The sequence below is a fragment of the Nicotiana tabacum genome, chromosome 10 (genome assembly GCF_000715075.1).
Source record: "Nicotiana tabacum cultivar K326 chromosome 10, ASM71507v2, whole genome shotgun sequence".
Lineage (NCBI taxonomy): Eukaryota > Viridiplantae > Streptophyta > Magnoliopsida > Solanales > Solanaceae > Nicotiana > Nicotiana tabacum.
The window spans coordinates 82,244,402-82,260,579 of record NC_134089.1 but is presented as its reverse complement, the minus strand read 5'-3'; the positions used below and the strand labels follow the sequence as shown (position 1 = coordinate 82,260,579).

The 16,178-nt window shown below is 36.6% G+C and overlaps 1 long non-coding RNA gene across 15 annotated transcripts in view; it reads right to left on the bottom strand.

Annotated features, from left to right (window-relative positions):
- LOC142164691 (uncharacterized) overlaps positions 1–16,178 on the bottom strand; it is a 30,924-nt gene that overhangs the window by 772 nt on the left and 13,974 nt on the right. For 3 of the 15 annotated variants that reach the window (XR_012695580.1, XR_012695573.1, XR_012695586.1), the window contains 3 exons: positions 2,609–4,196; positions 2,383–2,519; positions 53–1,922 (listed from right to left, as the gene is read on the bottom strand). This is a non-coding gene — a long non-coding RNA (uncharacterized LOC142164691). Of the gene's footprint in view, positions 1–52; positions 1,923–2,382; positions 2,520–2,608; positions 4,197–8,735; positions 8,893–13,145; positions 13,381–16,178 lie in introns of all 15 variants that reach the window. The other 12 variants (XR_012695574.1, XR_012695587.1, XR_012695578.1 and 9 more) reach the window with 11 other exon arrangements.

Genomic DNA, 16,178 nt, shown 5'->3' with positions numbered 1-16,178 from the left:
CATCTGGATAACACATAACAACATCGATGATAAAATTTCCTCAGTGTCGCACCTTCGCATTGGAGTTACTTCAAATCATACTCAATGGAATAGTCATTCTTAACTGCCCCACGTACACCACATTGAATTTGTAGCTACAAAGTTGTAGTAGGCCAGGCCTACAGCATACACTTCAGGCAGTTATTCGCCTGAATCCTAAATTTTCTAAATCAGGCAAACAAGGACAAACACATTTTTGCTACCAAGGATGAACGACACCAAAAAGCTTCTTAACTTCTGAGATAGTAGCCTAAATTGTTAAGAACCACAAGACTTAAGTTTCTCCATACATGCAGCGGAGGCTATTACCAAAATATATCAAAATTTTGGAAGTGCCTCACCTAAAGATTCTATATAGGATCATGCTACACCAAATGAGCAGGCAAAAATATCAATATTCTCATTTCTCTGTATAGCATGGATATGCAATGCATTTCTGAAATAAATATTTTTATTTCTGTAAGCAAGTTAGAGAAACAACATTAATAACATGAATATGCTAGACACATGAAATTTCAAAAACGGCGACATACAAGACTGTGTTGAACTAATCATAGATCCGTAATTAAATAGCAGGGGCATTCTTGCGCACATAAGTCATATCGTGTTATGGAAAAAGATTGCAAAAGCACTTCTTGGGACATCAGAAGTTGTAGTAAGTTCCTCTTAAATTAACAACAAAAATGGCAAGCAGAAGAGAGAACCTTCAAGGTCAGGAAGTCACTAAGACACTTGAGTTTTTGCAAACTGCAGATAGCTGAGGTGAACATGACCCAAAAGTATCAGCAATTAAATTTTCTGAAAATTAACATGGAAAAAACCAGCTCAGTGCTTATATTTATGTTTTCTGAATGTGCTTCAAGAAATGAGGTTTTGTTACCAATTATGAATGTATATCCAAGTCTCTGTGACCTGTATCCAGTTTCTCTTCTCACCTGCAGTACTCTCAACCACACCAATCACAACACTAGGCAGAAAGTTTTTTCAACCTGTGTATTGGTGCAAGGGAAACAGTGCAGAAAAGCAGAATTGGAAAGAAATTGAATGCATTTCTGAATCTGCTTAGTGATGTAATAGTGGGCCTTTCTCCTTGGATTTTTCAAATCTAAATCTGATTCCTACAATTTCAAGAATTGGAATGAAATTGAATACATTCTTTCTTTTCTGAATCTGTTTAGTAATGTAAATTGTGGCCCTTTCTCCTTGGATTTTTCAAATCTCAATCAGACCAGAATTTCCAGAATACTAAGCTCAGCATTGTCTTTTCGCTTCTGTTTATTCCTCAACTCTATCATTTCAATAAAGTCTAAAAACTTTCTATATTTTCTTGCCTTCACATTCATCGGTAATAAGGCTAGAGTGCTTGACAAAAGGCCTAATTGGTAAGATTTACCACATCAAAGATCTTTTAAGTTCTTCCTGTTGGAGTTATCGTGTCAATTTTTGAGAAAATGTTCTCGAGTAAAATTTGATGAGCTGTCCAAAGTGGAGTATAGTACTATTACAGATAGGATAGTAGTTAATGACAAAGCTATAATCTATTGCCACGGAAATGATCAGCTGTTAGCCTACTGAATTTATTTTCCGTTCATTTTTCCATTTGGTTACTTTGTGTTCTCACTCATATGTTTTAAGTTTTGGCAACAATTTTGGAAGCTTAACGGTTAGCAGCTAGCATACTCAAACCTGAATCCTCTGCAAGCACATCTCATGGGAAGAGAAGGGCCGTGTTTCCATTGTGGTGTCAGGCGTGAGTTCTTTTGACAACCTTTATCACATCTTGCATGTTTATCTTCCATCTCGTTCTTCAATTGAATGTTTCTTGTTGATATGAATCGTCAAGATACAGAATTCCAAACGCTTAATTTTGCTCTCCAATCTTACTGAAATTTAAAACTTGCATGCATGAGACACCCGATATTTAGAATTTCCTAAAACGATTTATCTGTTTAAATGAATAAAATGGAACTTCGTTAACTTTGTTACCTCTCCACCCAAATAGCAGTTGATTTCAGATACAGCAACCATTAGTTTCATGTGCAGTGAATTCATCTAGGATAATTGCACAGTCGGTCCCAAATCATAGGCATCACACAATTTAATTCCCATTTATTTAAAATTTTGGCAATGATCCTTAAGTCTTAATTGTAGCAATTTCGGTGTCTTGCCTAACAGAAAATAAAACGAGAATGCCAGATGACACAGAGGAGAAAGGTACTGGATGTGCACATGCCGTTTTCATGCTATTGTTTATTGACAAATAACTTCACAATAATGCCCTCAGTCAATATTTAAAACCTAAAGACCACAGTATAAGAAGTGTGAAGAGTAAAGTGTAATTACCAAATGCTCACTGATCAGGGTTGGAGAGTGCATCGGCATTTTAACCAGCTTTTGATGTTCCTACAGTAATAAGTCTTTGTTGATATAACTGTATGGCTTTGTCCAGTGGTTTTGATTAACAAAACCTAGGCATATATCTGGAAATATATTAGTTTTTCCCAAAACGAAAAGGATGGAAAGGGACCAAACTGATACCAGATTGACATTGATTACATAGTTTTATTACCTTTGAACATGTGGTCTTCTGATAGGTCCCTTAGGAATCCTGCAGGTAGTGAAATCATAAGAACTTGTATCATTAGAGGTAAGAGGTGAAATCAAAGTGCCACCTCGCCAGTAGCTTTGCCCTACATTGACAGCTTGTTTCATGCTTTATACACAAAATCCTAAGAGATACCAGGCAATAAAGTGCAGTTGCAAAACTGGTTCCATAGCTCTTCCTTAAAATTTCTCTTTGAGCAACCAAATTTGATTAGCCAATGAATGATTTGACACTAAACATTTTCAGAAAGCCATGTTATATGACATGAACTAAACCAAGGCAGTAGGCTAGAATCTCTAGTGACATAAGTTGGATGGCCAAGAGGGAAAATTTAAAATGCAGAAAGTAAGAATTACCCACTATAACGCCTGTGTTCTCGATATAGAGTGCAGTCAAAATACTGGCCTCCTGAAGCAAACACATAACTAGTAACACATATAAAAGAAACAGATTCGTAATAGAAATAGAGATCGCCCCCATGATGTAAGGAAGAGCAATACATAAAGCCAATAAAATACTTCAAAGTTCAAACAAGTATAGTCTTTCTCGATAATTTGCGATATCCAGATTGCATAGCGATCTTTTCTTGCTCTCCCTCCAAAGTTAGTCCAAGATTCTACGAATATCTCTAACACTTATGTAGAAGAAGGTTATGTCATCCTGCTTGTTTGGATACAGTATTTGATGGACAAGAAGGCTGTGAAGCCTCAATCTGCGAGCCTGTTTATGATGAGTGTAAGGCATCCTATCTTCACAGTTAATTAGGACAAAGCCGGCAGTCTGAAAAATATCTTCACAGTTAATCAGGACAAAGTGGACAGTCAATGACGGCCGTGAAGCGTCAATCCATGAGCTTTTTTACAGAGCAAATTTCTGATATTTCCTGATTTGAACAAGACATATTATCTTTGCTCATTTTACTTCATGATCCATATTCATTTAATCATTTGTCGACCACCGTTTACCTCAATTTGTATGGGTCCTTTAACTGGTGAAGAAAATGCAAATGACAAACTTTCTTTTACACATTCTTAAAAGCCGAGGCATATCTTACATGGATGCACTTTCCACTGGTTTTGCCAAAAAGTCACTGTAGCTTTAGTTTCATAATACTTCTATTTATTGCTCAATGTTCATAGTTGTTTTCAATTATTCTATGCTTGAGCAGTTTCTGGGACAACTTCATCAGCTGTACAGAATTCCTTTAATAGTTGTTTCATAGTTGCAGCACTGATGAACTGTGAACTTAAACAGATACCCCACTTTGGAGACCTGGACCACCTGAAAAACCAGTGCTGTGCAATGCTTGTGGATCAAGATGGAGGATTAAGGGGAGTCTGGACGACTATATCCCAAAACATGCCAACAAAGAAACTCAAAGCTTTCTACTAGCCAAGTTACCTTCTGATGTGAAGCCACTTGTCTTGGCTCATGATAACCAAAGGCTAGAAGTTGGACAAAAGGTTGCTGGAACTGATGGCTCTTCAGCTTGTAGTGAAGAGAAAATAGATGACATATCAAGCTCAGGGTCACCAGGATCTTTCTCAGAGAACTGCATGCAGATGCAAGGAACAAATGGTAAAATAATTCAGTTGTATTTCCATACAAGTGGTAAAATAGTTAGTTATATGTCCATGGCGCTTGACTTCTTTATCTAATTAATAAGCATGCTTTGAATCGTGCCCAGACTAAACTGAGGGGTTTAAGTAAAATGTACGAAGATAATTACTCCCCTTTCAATCTGGTCAATTGTCTTCCATTTGTTAGCACAGATAGTCGCTCCTTATTCATTTTGTGAGAAAGCACGGGAGAAAATCTTATTGCTTAATTAAAGTGTTGTACAACCCTATTTATATAGGGTGATTACATAATAATAGGTATTTACTTCCCGATGTGGGACACTATACATGACTAACTACTTAACACTCCCCCTCAAGCCGGTGCATATAAATCATATGTACCGAGCTTGATACAGATGTAACTAATACGAGAACCAGTAAGAGACTTAGTGAAAATATCTGCTAGCTGATTATTCGATTTTACAAACTTTGTAACAATATCTCCTGAGAGTATCTTTTCTCTGACAAAGTGACAGTCGATCTCAATGTGTTTAGTCCTCTCATGGAACACCGGATTTGACGCAATATGAAGAGCAGCTTGATTATCACACACCAGTTCCATCTTGCTGATTTCTCCGAACTTCAACTCCTTGAGCAACTGCTTGACCCAAACTAGCTCACACGTTGTCATAGCCATGGCCCGATATTCGGCTTCGGCGCTAGATCGAGCAACTACATTCTGTTTCTTGCTCTTCCAAGAGACCAAATTACCTCCTACTAGAATACAATATCCAAATGTAGAACGGCTATCAGCAGGTGATCCTGCCCAATCAGCATCTGTGTACCTAACAATCTACTCGTGGCCTCGATCCTCGAATAGTAACCCTTTGCTTGGAGCTAACTTTATATACCGAAGAATGCGAACAACTGCATCCAGTGACTATCACAAGGAGAATCCATAAACTGACTTACAATACTCACCAGAAAAGAAATGTCAGGTCTAGTCATTGTGAGGTAATTCAATTTGCCAACCAACCTCCTATATCTCGTAGGATCTCTAAGAGGCTTCCCCTGTCCAGGCAGAAGCTTAGCATTTAGATCCATAGGAGTGTCAACAGGTCTGTAGCTCATCATTCCAGTCTCCTCAAGAATGTCTAAGGCATACTTCCGCTGTGAAATAACAATACCTGAGCTAGACTGAGCTACCTTAATATCGAGACGCCGAGGGAAATGGGAGCGGGTATGCTTACCGAGCTGACATGACTCACACTCTAAAGTGGACAAGTGAGATAAACTAGGTACCATTTTCTGAAGTTTTGACAAACTGGGATGTCCCAACCGTTTATGTAATAAATCTGGTGAATTGGTAACAAGACAAGTTATTGAAGGAAGACAAGATGTGAGTCCATATGATTTTGCAAGGATAAGGTAATAAAGTGCATCTGATTCATGCCTGGTACCAATGATCCGCCCCGTACTGCGTTCATATATAAAAACAAGGTCATCAAGAAATAAAACAAAGTCTTTAAGTGATTTGGCTAAGCAAACGGCTATGAGATTAAAAGGATTATTTGGAACATAAAGAACTGAATCTAAAAGTAAAGAAGGAAGTGGGCTTGCTTGACCTATTCCAGTTGCCATAGTTTGAGATTCGTTGGCCATTGTGACTATTGGAAGAGATTGAGAATATGAAATAGTAGTGAAAAGAGATTTGTTGCCAGAAATATGATCAGATGCACCTGAATCAATGATCCAAGACTCAGAGGTTGAAGATTGGGAGACATAAGTCACGCTACTATCTGTTTGAACAACAGAAGTTATCCCTGAAGATGTTTGTTTACACACTTTGTACTGAAGGAACCAATATAATCCAATAAAGAAAACATCTGGATTGGATTCAATGAATTGGATCCAACGGATTGTGAGTTAAAGGCTTCTAATACGAATGCCATTATAACGTTGCGCCAAAAAAGCAAAATTTTTCTGGGAATTACTGTTCACGCCGAAAAAATAAAAAAGTCGTCGGAATTTAGTGTAATCTGGATGGGTAGGCTCGGAATTCCCTTGCGAGCAAGCTGTCCTAAAGAAATTTTTTCAAATAGTTGCCGGAAAGGGCTCCACGCGCCAGATCTCGCCAGAATATTTTTTCTTTGACTAGTGCATGAGGGCGCGTGGGGAGGTGTTTTCTGGTGGGTTTTGTGGGGTCTGGTCTCCCGGGGATGGAGAACACTATAGTGGCGTTGGTTTATGCACAACATAGATAAAAAGTGGTTTTGACGCAAACAGCTTCTCAGGTCACCGGAAAATTGCACGGTGACGACTGATTTCTTTCCGGCTGTCGTTGGAATGACGCACAACGATAATTATCTCACATGCTCTGATACCATGTGAGAAAGCATGGGAGAAAATCCTATTGCTTAATTAAAGTGTTGTACAACCCTATTTGTATATAGTGATTACATAATAATAGGGATCTACTTCCCGATGTGGGACACTATACATGATTAACTACTTAACACATTTTGCGGCACTTGTTTTTATAGTATAGCTTAAGGAAAATTTTGGGATATGTGAAATCAGGAAAGCTAAATTTTTGAGAAGCATCTTGATGATCCCTGCAGTTTTTGGTCTTCAACCCCCTACCCCTCCCCCCCCCCCCCCAAATAAATAAAAAAGGGAACACAAAGCTTGTTTTGGATAATTCTGAGAAATGGTAGTAGTGGTACATAAACAGATATACATACACACACAAAACTTAAAATAAAATAGAAAAGAAGGGAAAGAATCTCAAACCCAACAGCAGTGACAGTGGGAATAGAAGCTTCCATTGGCAAGCTACCAATCTTCAACTAGTCATTTAAATTTTAGGATTCCCGTGAGTACATAAAATACAAAATTTTACTCCTACAATGTACTTTATACCAACAGTTCTCGTTGATGTTTGGCCAATTAAACTTTAAAAAACTCCCTTTACTTTCATACTGTGCTGCTTAAACTTGTGGCCAATTTTTACGTTTCCCTTCTCCTTAGATAACACATGGAATGTAATACTCATCCGCGTAATTATTTAATCTCTATGTCAGTTCATTTAGATTGTTCAGGAAACACTAGTATAAACAGTCTTTCTTTTCCCTTCTTCTCTCTTTTTTTCTTTCTGTTCTTGCTTCCACTCATTATTAGCATTAACCTTTAATAAAAAGGATAGCGATTCTTAATATATAACTTTTGACGAAGTGAGGAGTCATACATGTAACTGCCTGGCACTCATGATGGGAGAACTTTGAACTGTCGGCCTAAGGACAATTACTTATGCTTTCTTGTAACTGAGCAAAAATGCTCCAACAAACTGAACTGATCCCCTTAAAGGACAAGTCAGATCTTTCACTGTGAGCAAAAGGGAACATGGGGTCTCATGGTCGCCCTCTGTTGAGAATCCCTTCATAAAATTACCCAGCGTTATGCAAAATTTCGGTATTTGCATGTGCAGCAAGTAGAAATGGTTCCCACCTTTTGAATATGATGTGAAGCAGACCAGCCTCTTATAATTCAATAGGTTATTTGCTATGGAACCAGTAGCAAAGTTGAGTAGTAGACTATAAGGCTAAATGATACATTCTCTCAAGTTTCACCTTGTCATACTCTTTTGAACTATAAAGATTTGCTTTAGAGTTTAGAGTGCCAAAGGACGGAAGAGCAGCAAATGATTAGGTATCACATTATGAAGAGAGGATAAGAAGTAACTGCACTTCCAATCGGAGAAGTGAAACTTAGATGTTTCGCTTCATCGATACTATGCTGATGTTAAACGCTAAAGACAGAGAGAAGGCAAAACACTTTGGCAACAGAAATCAGCTTGTCAAATCCCCTCAGAGCTAAATTAGATGTCTTAAAACTATCCATTCATCACACTTTGGCCTAGAAAATCATATTATTAGTCACTCTTGACTTTAGGAGCACAGAGTTGCAGGCCTAAGACATAACATCCAAATCTTATCTTCATTATCAGACGCATGTTAACTGAACCAAATTGTACGACTATGTATAATCAAAACAGATCTTATTTTATTCAGAATATACAACATATAGTCTAAATCTCAGATAGGTTTGAACAGTTAAACAAGTAAACAGAAATACCAGATAACCCAGTTTTAGGGTTCAACCGATCCGGTTAAATTGATTCAGTCCAATTCTATATACATTTTTTGTTTTAAAGAATCAGGTTCACTCTGGCTGACACAATTTATATTATGCAGGAAGTCGTATTATTTACCCTTACTGTGATTTTTATATCTATGGTCAAATGAAATGTTCAATCACATTAGGGCTCTTAATAAGCAATAGAAGTGCAATCGTTAAACATTGCTTTATAAACTATCAAAATGTGTTTTTGTTATTACTTCTCATAGGCTAGAAACTATTCCACTAAGCTTCAAATTTTCTTTGATTTGATAAATTAATATTGTCAAAAATCCAATGTAATTTTGGACTTCCAATTATGAAAATATCATTGATGTTTGATTGTTATTGTTCACCTTTTGTCAGGAGAAGCAGCCAAAGGTCCTCTCTGGAATCCTAACAGTGTTCCGAGAAGAAAGAGATCAAAGCTTAAACAATATATTTTGTCACCTGTCGAAAGACTTCATAGGCAACTTTACCACATGCTACAAGAACCAGAGTTTGCCAATACATCTGCAAATGAAGAAGAGATTCTAATCTACCAAAAGAGCAAAAGTATTCCTCCAGATGAGATTGGTAACGGAGCAATGCTGCTCATATCACCAAGTACTGCTAGAGAAGACTCAAAGCCTCAATTCACTACAGCAGAAAATAACGGTTCTTGCTCATCAAATTTTCGTAATGAGAATTCATCTCTGTAAGTGTTCAATACATGCATGCAAATACTTTAACTTGGCATGCAAAACGAACTCTTATCATCTGGTTTGCACAATTTATAGAAACAAAAATAAGAAAATAAAATAGAAACATGGGTTTTTGGACCAACCAAATTTCCAATGTGTTATATAGTAATTTTTAATCTGTCGAATTTGATGTTCGTCATTAATGTTCTTAGTTCTTACCCACAAGCATGTTGATTTGGATGGATTCCATGGAAGAAATACATCCTTTCGCCTCTAGGTGTATTTATCCTCAATCTATATTTCATTACAAGGATGCTTGTTTGCATTATATTTTCTTCTCAGGATTAACAATTATATACTAGACCATGTGGCCATACAAAATGAGAGTTCTTCAAAAATTGGGGGAAAATCAAGGATACAAGAAAATAAAGTCTCTCTACATCATACAGGGACCAGAGTAAGGGTATGTCAATAAGTCGATCATCTAGTTTCTAGATTGTGAAGAGCCACAGCTAGTTGTGTTGGCTGCTATTGCAACCATTTTCATCTTATGCTGGTGTTATTTATGTTATATGTGCTTTGACATTCATTACTTCATTGAATATTTCCCTAAAAGGCTGCCACTACGAGAAGATAAAGTCTTTTTTTTGGTATAGAGGGAAGAAAGTTTTCTACCAAAGAGATAGGTATTTCAGTTTTAGGATAAGTTATCCTCAAGCACTAAATATTTGACAGCAATGTAAATTTCAAAAGTTACCTTCAATCTGTTTTAAATCCAGAGGCAATTAAGGATCTGAGAAGATTATTAGCATTGAGCTTTTCTGTAATGCACCAGAAAATACAATATGGCACACTTCAGATAAGATGTATACACTTGATTAGTAGCGGAGTCCCAAAATTTAATGTGACGTAGATGACAGTTAACAATCTTCAATACATTAAAAAACTCGTATCACAATATCTAGCCAACTGGTAGCACAGCAAACATAGAGGGAATGAGTTCAATTATTGAAACCCATGTCAATTCTGGAAACGCCAGAAAATATTATAAACCCTCAGTTCATGACCCAATAGCGAGTCATGTAAGTTCCTTGAGAGCAGGTAACATCGCAGTTGCTGCTCAGTCTGTAAGATAGAATCCTCTAGATAAGATCCTATTGATCTATTTCATGTCTTCATCCGCTCACTGCTTAAACATGCCATGTCTTGATCTCCCTTTTCAACATTTTTATTTTTCTTTCTTTCTTTCTTCTTTTTCCTTTGTGTGTGTGCGTGTGCGTGTGCGTGTGTGTGTTTGGTGGGGGGGGGGGGAGGCGAGGAGCACAAGAAAGAGCAAGTTCAGATTGAGCACTGATGCTATGTCAGAGAAAAATAGCTTGAGACGAAAAGAGAGGAGCAAAACGGGTGAAAAGATTTTTCCCTTGTAAAGGAAGGTGGAAAGTGGCAGAATTTAAATGATAGGTTAATATAAGTAAAACCTTGCAACTTAGGCTTCATAAGTAAAACACTTAATCCAGGTAGCTGGCTTTCAGATAAGTTTCCTTCTCTTACCTGCAAACCTGTTTTCATCTTTTCACCTCCATTGGCTATACCGTGTGATGTTACAACTATGTGCAGCATAAATGGTACAGCACAAACCTTAGCTAAAAGGCACATTCATAATACCAAAATGTTAGCTTTTGATCGTCAAAACCTATTCCTCTAACTAGGATACTTATCAGCATCAACAACAAGATTCATACCCTTCCTATCCCATGTTTATTGTCTTACTTCGACTAGAACAGGTAAATGTTGAAGAAAAATACATCCAAAAATAGAGAAAATGATTTTCAAATTATTTTTACAAGAATATATTTGAAGTAAAGTAATAGATGGAGTAATAAATAATGAACCCAAAAGGTTTCCATGTCGAGTTTTGGAACAAGAGTTTCTCAAAATGTAACTCCTGAATAAAACTTTTATAATTTCGAACAAAGTAATTAGAAGATTGAAGTTTCCTATTTGATTATGATGAATTAATACTTGTGAGCTTCTCATTCCAGAAAGGAAGGCCCCATATATGATCTAAGAATCTTCTCGACTATGATTATCCAGCTAAGTTGCTCGGACACGGGTGCGGGTGTCCAACACCGATGCCGATCTAGAGGTTGGATCATTTGAGATGTAAATTCTAAGATTCGAGGATGCGGATCCTAGTAGGTTACAGGTGCAGGGATCCGGCTAAAAATAATTCAAAAAATAAAAAATGAAAAAATCTCTAAATTATAAGAAAATTGTGGAATACTTAGCTATAGCTTATGAAGTGTGGATATTTTTTCACGTTGTAGGCATGATTTATTGATTTTGGCCTTTTCGGATTCTCCTACAAGTTAACTTTTTTATTGTTATCTTTCGTTTACAATTAAATATTAATTTTCATAATTTGGATTGTTCTCTAATTATCATTATAAAATCAGACAGTGTGTGTCAAGCTCACTACAAAGGGTACAATATTATTAAATATTAATAATATCCAAATAAAGTCAAAGGTCTTGCACTTTCCCAAATTGTCGAACGCTGTGTCTTCCCCAATCTCAATTGACACTTTTTGCTGCTCTTTCTGCTCGATCAAGAGGAGAAGCAGAAAGTAAGGGATTGATTTTCTAGATAAGGTATGCTATTTTCTTCAAATTTACTCTAGTTTTGGTTCTGATTTCAGGAATCAAATTGTATCTCGTTTGACCAGATCCGATACGGATCCCATACCCACACTAGTATCGTGTCGACATGGGCGTGGCACCTAAATTGTCGTGTCGGAGAAACTCACTTATCTAGTAGTAATATAGTAATATACTCCCCCAGTCCCAATTTATGTTGCACCATTCGGATTTCGAGAGTTAAACGAGTTTTTCTTTGGCCGTGATATTTCATATACCTTTTAAATATTTTAAATTGTTAATTATTGTGACTTATAATACTTTCTACATAGTTTCCAAACATGTAAATTTTATTGCATAAAACTGAACGATCTATGTTCAAATTCATGGTCAAAATTAAGAAGTATGACTTCCGAAATCCGAACGATGTCACATAAATTGGGATAGAGGGAGTAATTGATATTAGACACTAGTAGAAGATGTTCATAGTTTAAGACAAAAGCTACACACAGGCATTTGTACCATGTAATAGAAGAACTTTCTAATTTATATTTTAAATTTTAGTGTCGGGTTCCATAATTCATATGGAAATAGTGCCTTTTATAATTACAATACTTCCTAATATTGGAATTCTTTACATAGCCAAGTGGAAATATTTCCCTTCTACATGAGATCATATGCAAACCTTCTATATATATTCAACACATCCCTTAAGAAGGATTCTTTGTACACCTTTTCTATGAAAATTGAATAAATGTATCAAAGTATTAACATAGAGATAATATTGATCTTACCGTAAATTTATTCTATTTAATCATGCATATAAAGGCCTGAGATGAATTTAAATGGAGAAACACAGTCAGTGATGATTCATATAACTAACCCCTAGTTATTTGGGACTAAGGCTTAGTTGTTGTTATTGTTGTTATTGTTGTTTAATCATGTATCCAAACATAATAAACTTACAAGATACTCAAAGCACATACATTTATAAATAACTTTCTGTAATAAAATCAAAAAATACACCTACCTAATAGTTTGGGATAATAATATTAGTATCCTCAACAGGAAGTATTCCAGTTGAAGCTTTATGATCAGACTTGGTCACCAAAAGAAATTAGCGGTTTAGATTTTCACGACTAACCATGTTTACAAAAGCAATGATTGATGAAAGCGACAAATATTTTCTCTTTGAACTGCAATTTCTATCCCTTTGATTTCACTATTTGTATGTATTGTTTTGACAATTCATTGATTACGCTTTATTAGCCAAGTATTAACCACGTTAGTTACAAGTTTTTGTATGATCACAATTATCTCAATTAAAGACCATCTCTATAATGGTAGTCGCACTTGTTCAACTTGATTGAGATAATAGATGTCCCATAATCAATAAAGAATTCCGTCAGAGTACTTCAAAGTTCAGAGCAATTAAGCATAACAGCACCTGCTAGTCTCTTTCTAGTCCACTATGTCAATAAGGTAAACTGTAGCTGCTGCGAAGAATCATTTATTTATTCCAGTCCTTCACATTTCCGTTTGGTTCCATTTCTTTTTGTTCTCCCACTTATTCTCCAAATAGATGAACCAACATTTCCACTCCTTCGCCGTCTATCACAACCATTGCACATTTTCTTCTGTCACCTTCTCCTCTTTATCTTTTTGCTCAATTATCCATCCACCTAAAATTCAATGAAGTGGCATATGTATACACAGACACACACAGAGAGAGACGGAAAGAGAGAGTTAAGGAAAGTGTTTAAAAGACTTGAATACAACCTAGAAAATTTCAGCACGAGGATAATACTTCAACTACCACTTAGCATAAAATCCTAAGCACGTCATATGGATCTTTGTTATACTAAAAGCTATCAAACTAAAGAATAAAAAAATTTCTAGTTAAGGGAAGTGTTTAATGGGGCTTGAATATAAAGCATTTCTTTCCATTCTGATAGACTAAAAAATGGAGAGAACTCCGAAGTGACATTATCTGTTTTACAAAACAACACATCACACATGAACCAAGGACCACCTACCGTATCAATTTGATAGACTTTACACTGGAAGAATAGTCATCCCCCTTCAAATTCTCTATAGGTCTGCTAAGTTTAGACTTCCTTTGCACTCTAGAACTTAAAGATTGTGATTTTTAACAAATATTACATGTGGATTATAGTACATACCAGAAAACTTAGGCACTAAATATGAATTAAATCATTCTGGTGATTCCATATATACATATATTTCATATCTGGTTGAAATTCACTTCACTGCTTTAATCATCTAATCATGCATTGTCACAGCAGATATATTCTCAAAAAGCCACATGTAACAAACATTGGGTGTTCAGTTAAGAGATCGAAAGGGCGACCACGCCTCTCTACAGTGTACACTTCAATCAGAAGAGACCTAGAGGGCGACCATGCGTCTCTACAGCTCAAGGGACGCTTCAATCGGTTAAGATGCCTAGAGGGTGACCACGAGGCTCTACAGCTCAGGTACATATCAATGTATTCTTATTTTCATTTAAACAGTTACATTTCCACAAAGCTCCACAATTTTGGATTCGAACAATTACATCTATTTGAAGTGATGAAGTTTTTAGTACATGTTGGCATATCACGAGCATCAGAATTTTGCAATTTGCATACATGGTAAAGTGCCAATAAAGTTTATCTATTAACCAATTGTAGTCCTTCTGCACTTTGACAAGATTGATAGGATGGTATCTTTTGTGAAACTTTCTTCCCGCCTCCTAAAGAGCTCAACATGATCCTTTCTCCAAATTAAATTTATATACTTCGTTTCACTAGCCACACAGGATGTCAAAGTATGTTGTATTTCAAAAGAGAATCTGAGTGTAGATCTTCTTTTCTTTTTTTCTTTTTTGGGATTAACCATGGCATCCGGGCTAGCTTGTGCACCTCGACTAATTTCACGGGGTACTGCTATCTCCCACCAGCGCAGGTATCGGATAACTCTGTTGACTAAGGCTTGGACACAGAGAAAAAAATCACCTAGTGCTTTTGCCTCCGTTGGGATTTGAACCGAGGCCTCATGATTCTCAACCCACTGCATTAACCACTAGGTCACGCCCTTGGGTGCTAAAGTTTGGATCTTTTTATCTTTTCCTTTTCATAAACAATTATAGAGGTTTTCATTTACTGACACAAAGGAGTTGACTGCCCCTTTACAAAGTGAAAACGTAGCTATACTACTTCAACGGCCACAAGCAGGCTGTCCTTTGCAAAGCATTTTGAGACTAACCAAACAGCTGGAAACATCTTCATGTATAACTAGTTTTTGCTCCCTCGCAAAACAAAAAGATTTTGCATGAACCCATCACATATCTGCTATTTGCATCTCTTAATCAGTTAATCCTTAAAAACTCTATATTTTTTCCCATCCAAACTCTATGTTTTTCCCCATCCACCAACACATTCAATGATCATTTCACAAAGTTTTTCTCTAGCTCCTATGCAGTATTGTTTCCTAGCCAACAAAAGATACTTGAAACAGACGCATGATAGGAAAAACCCCAGCTGAAGAAATTATGGACCAGCACCCCATATTGATGGTTAATGTTTCAGTTTTCTCTTTGTGATGGTCAACATGCCAGTAGTGTCGTCAAATGGAATATCCATCTGAGTGGAGCTTTGAATTTGCAAACTATCTTTCCCTGTTGTTTGAGACCATCTGTGCAAGTGAAGACCTCTGCATGCACAGTTCATTGGAGGCAAGCAGTATGTATTGCATGTGAGAAACTCCTGTTGTATAGTTGTTAAAGAAGCAATTCCAAAGGCTCCTCTTAATAAGTAGAGAATAGAAATAGAGCAGAAAAAAGAAAACATATTGTTTATAAGTTCAATTTAATGTTTCATATATTTTTAAGTTGTCTTCACTCTTCCAGTGTATCAAGGAAAGAAACATCATCATCCATGTCTTTTACCTAAACACAGGCCTTTTACTTTCCTTCATGTGCACATAGCTGCTGCCAACATTCTCTCTCTCTCTCTCTCTCTCTGCCAACATTCTCTCTTTCTTACTTTATATGCTCCTTGCACCATAAATGTGCATGCAAGGACTCTGTCGTTTAAGAATGTGAACAGTACTTTATGAGGATGGATCTTAACTTTTTGTTCATTACTTTATGTAGGATATGTCTTAGTAGATGTTAGTAATCATGCTAAACTGTCATGGTTTGTCTACAGTGTTGCCCACATGTACTATCTCTTGTAATAGTTCCTGGTTCCAAAAAAGATTATTTTCTTATTCTTTCTTTTGATAAATCAAAGTAACTTTTAATTCTGAACCTTTAACAAAGAGGATTTTTTTTGCATAGGAAAGGAAAAAAGTAGGGAATGCTCTCGGCGCACGATAAGCCAAGGGAGGCTAGCGTGCACCATCGATGGCAAGGAGACGCAAACAAGCAGCGCCGGTGACTGCTGCTATAACTCCTGTGACCTTAAGAATGCAGAAT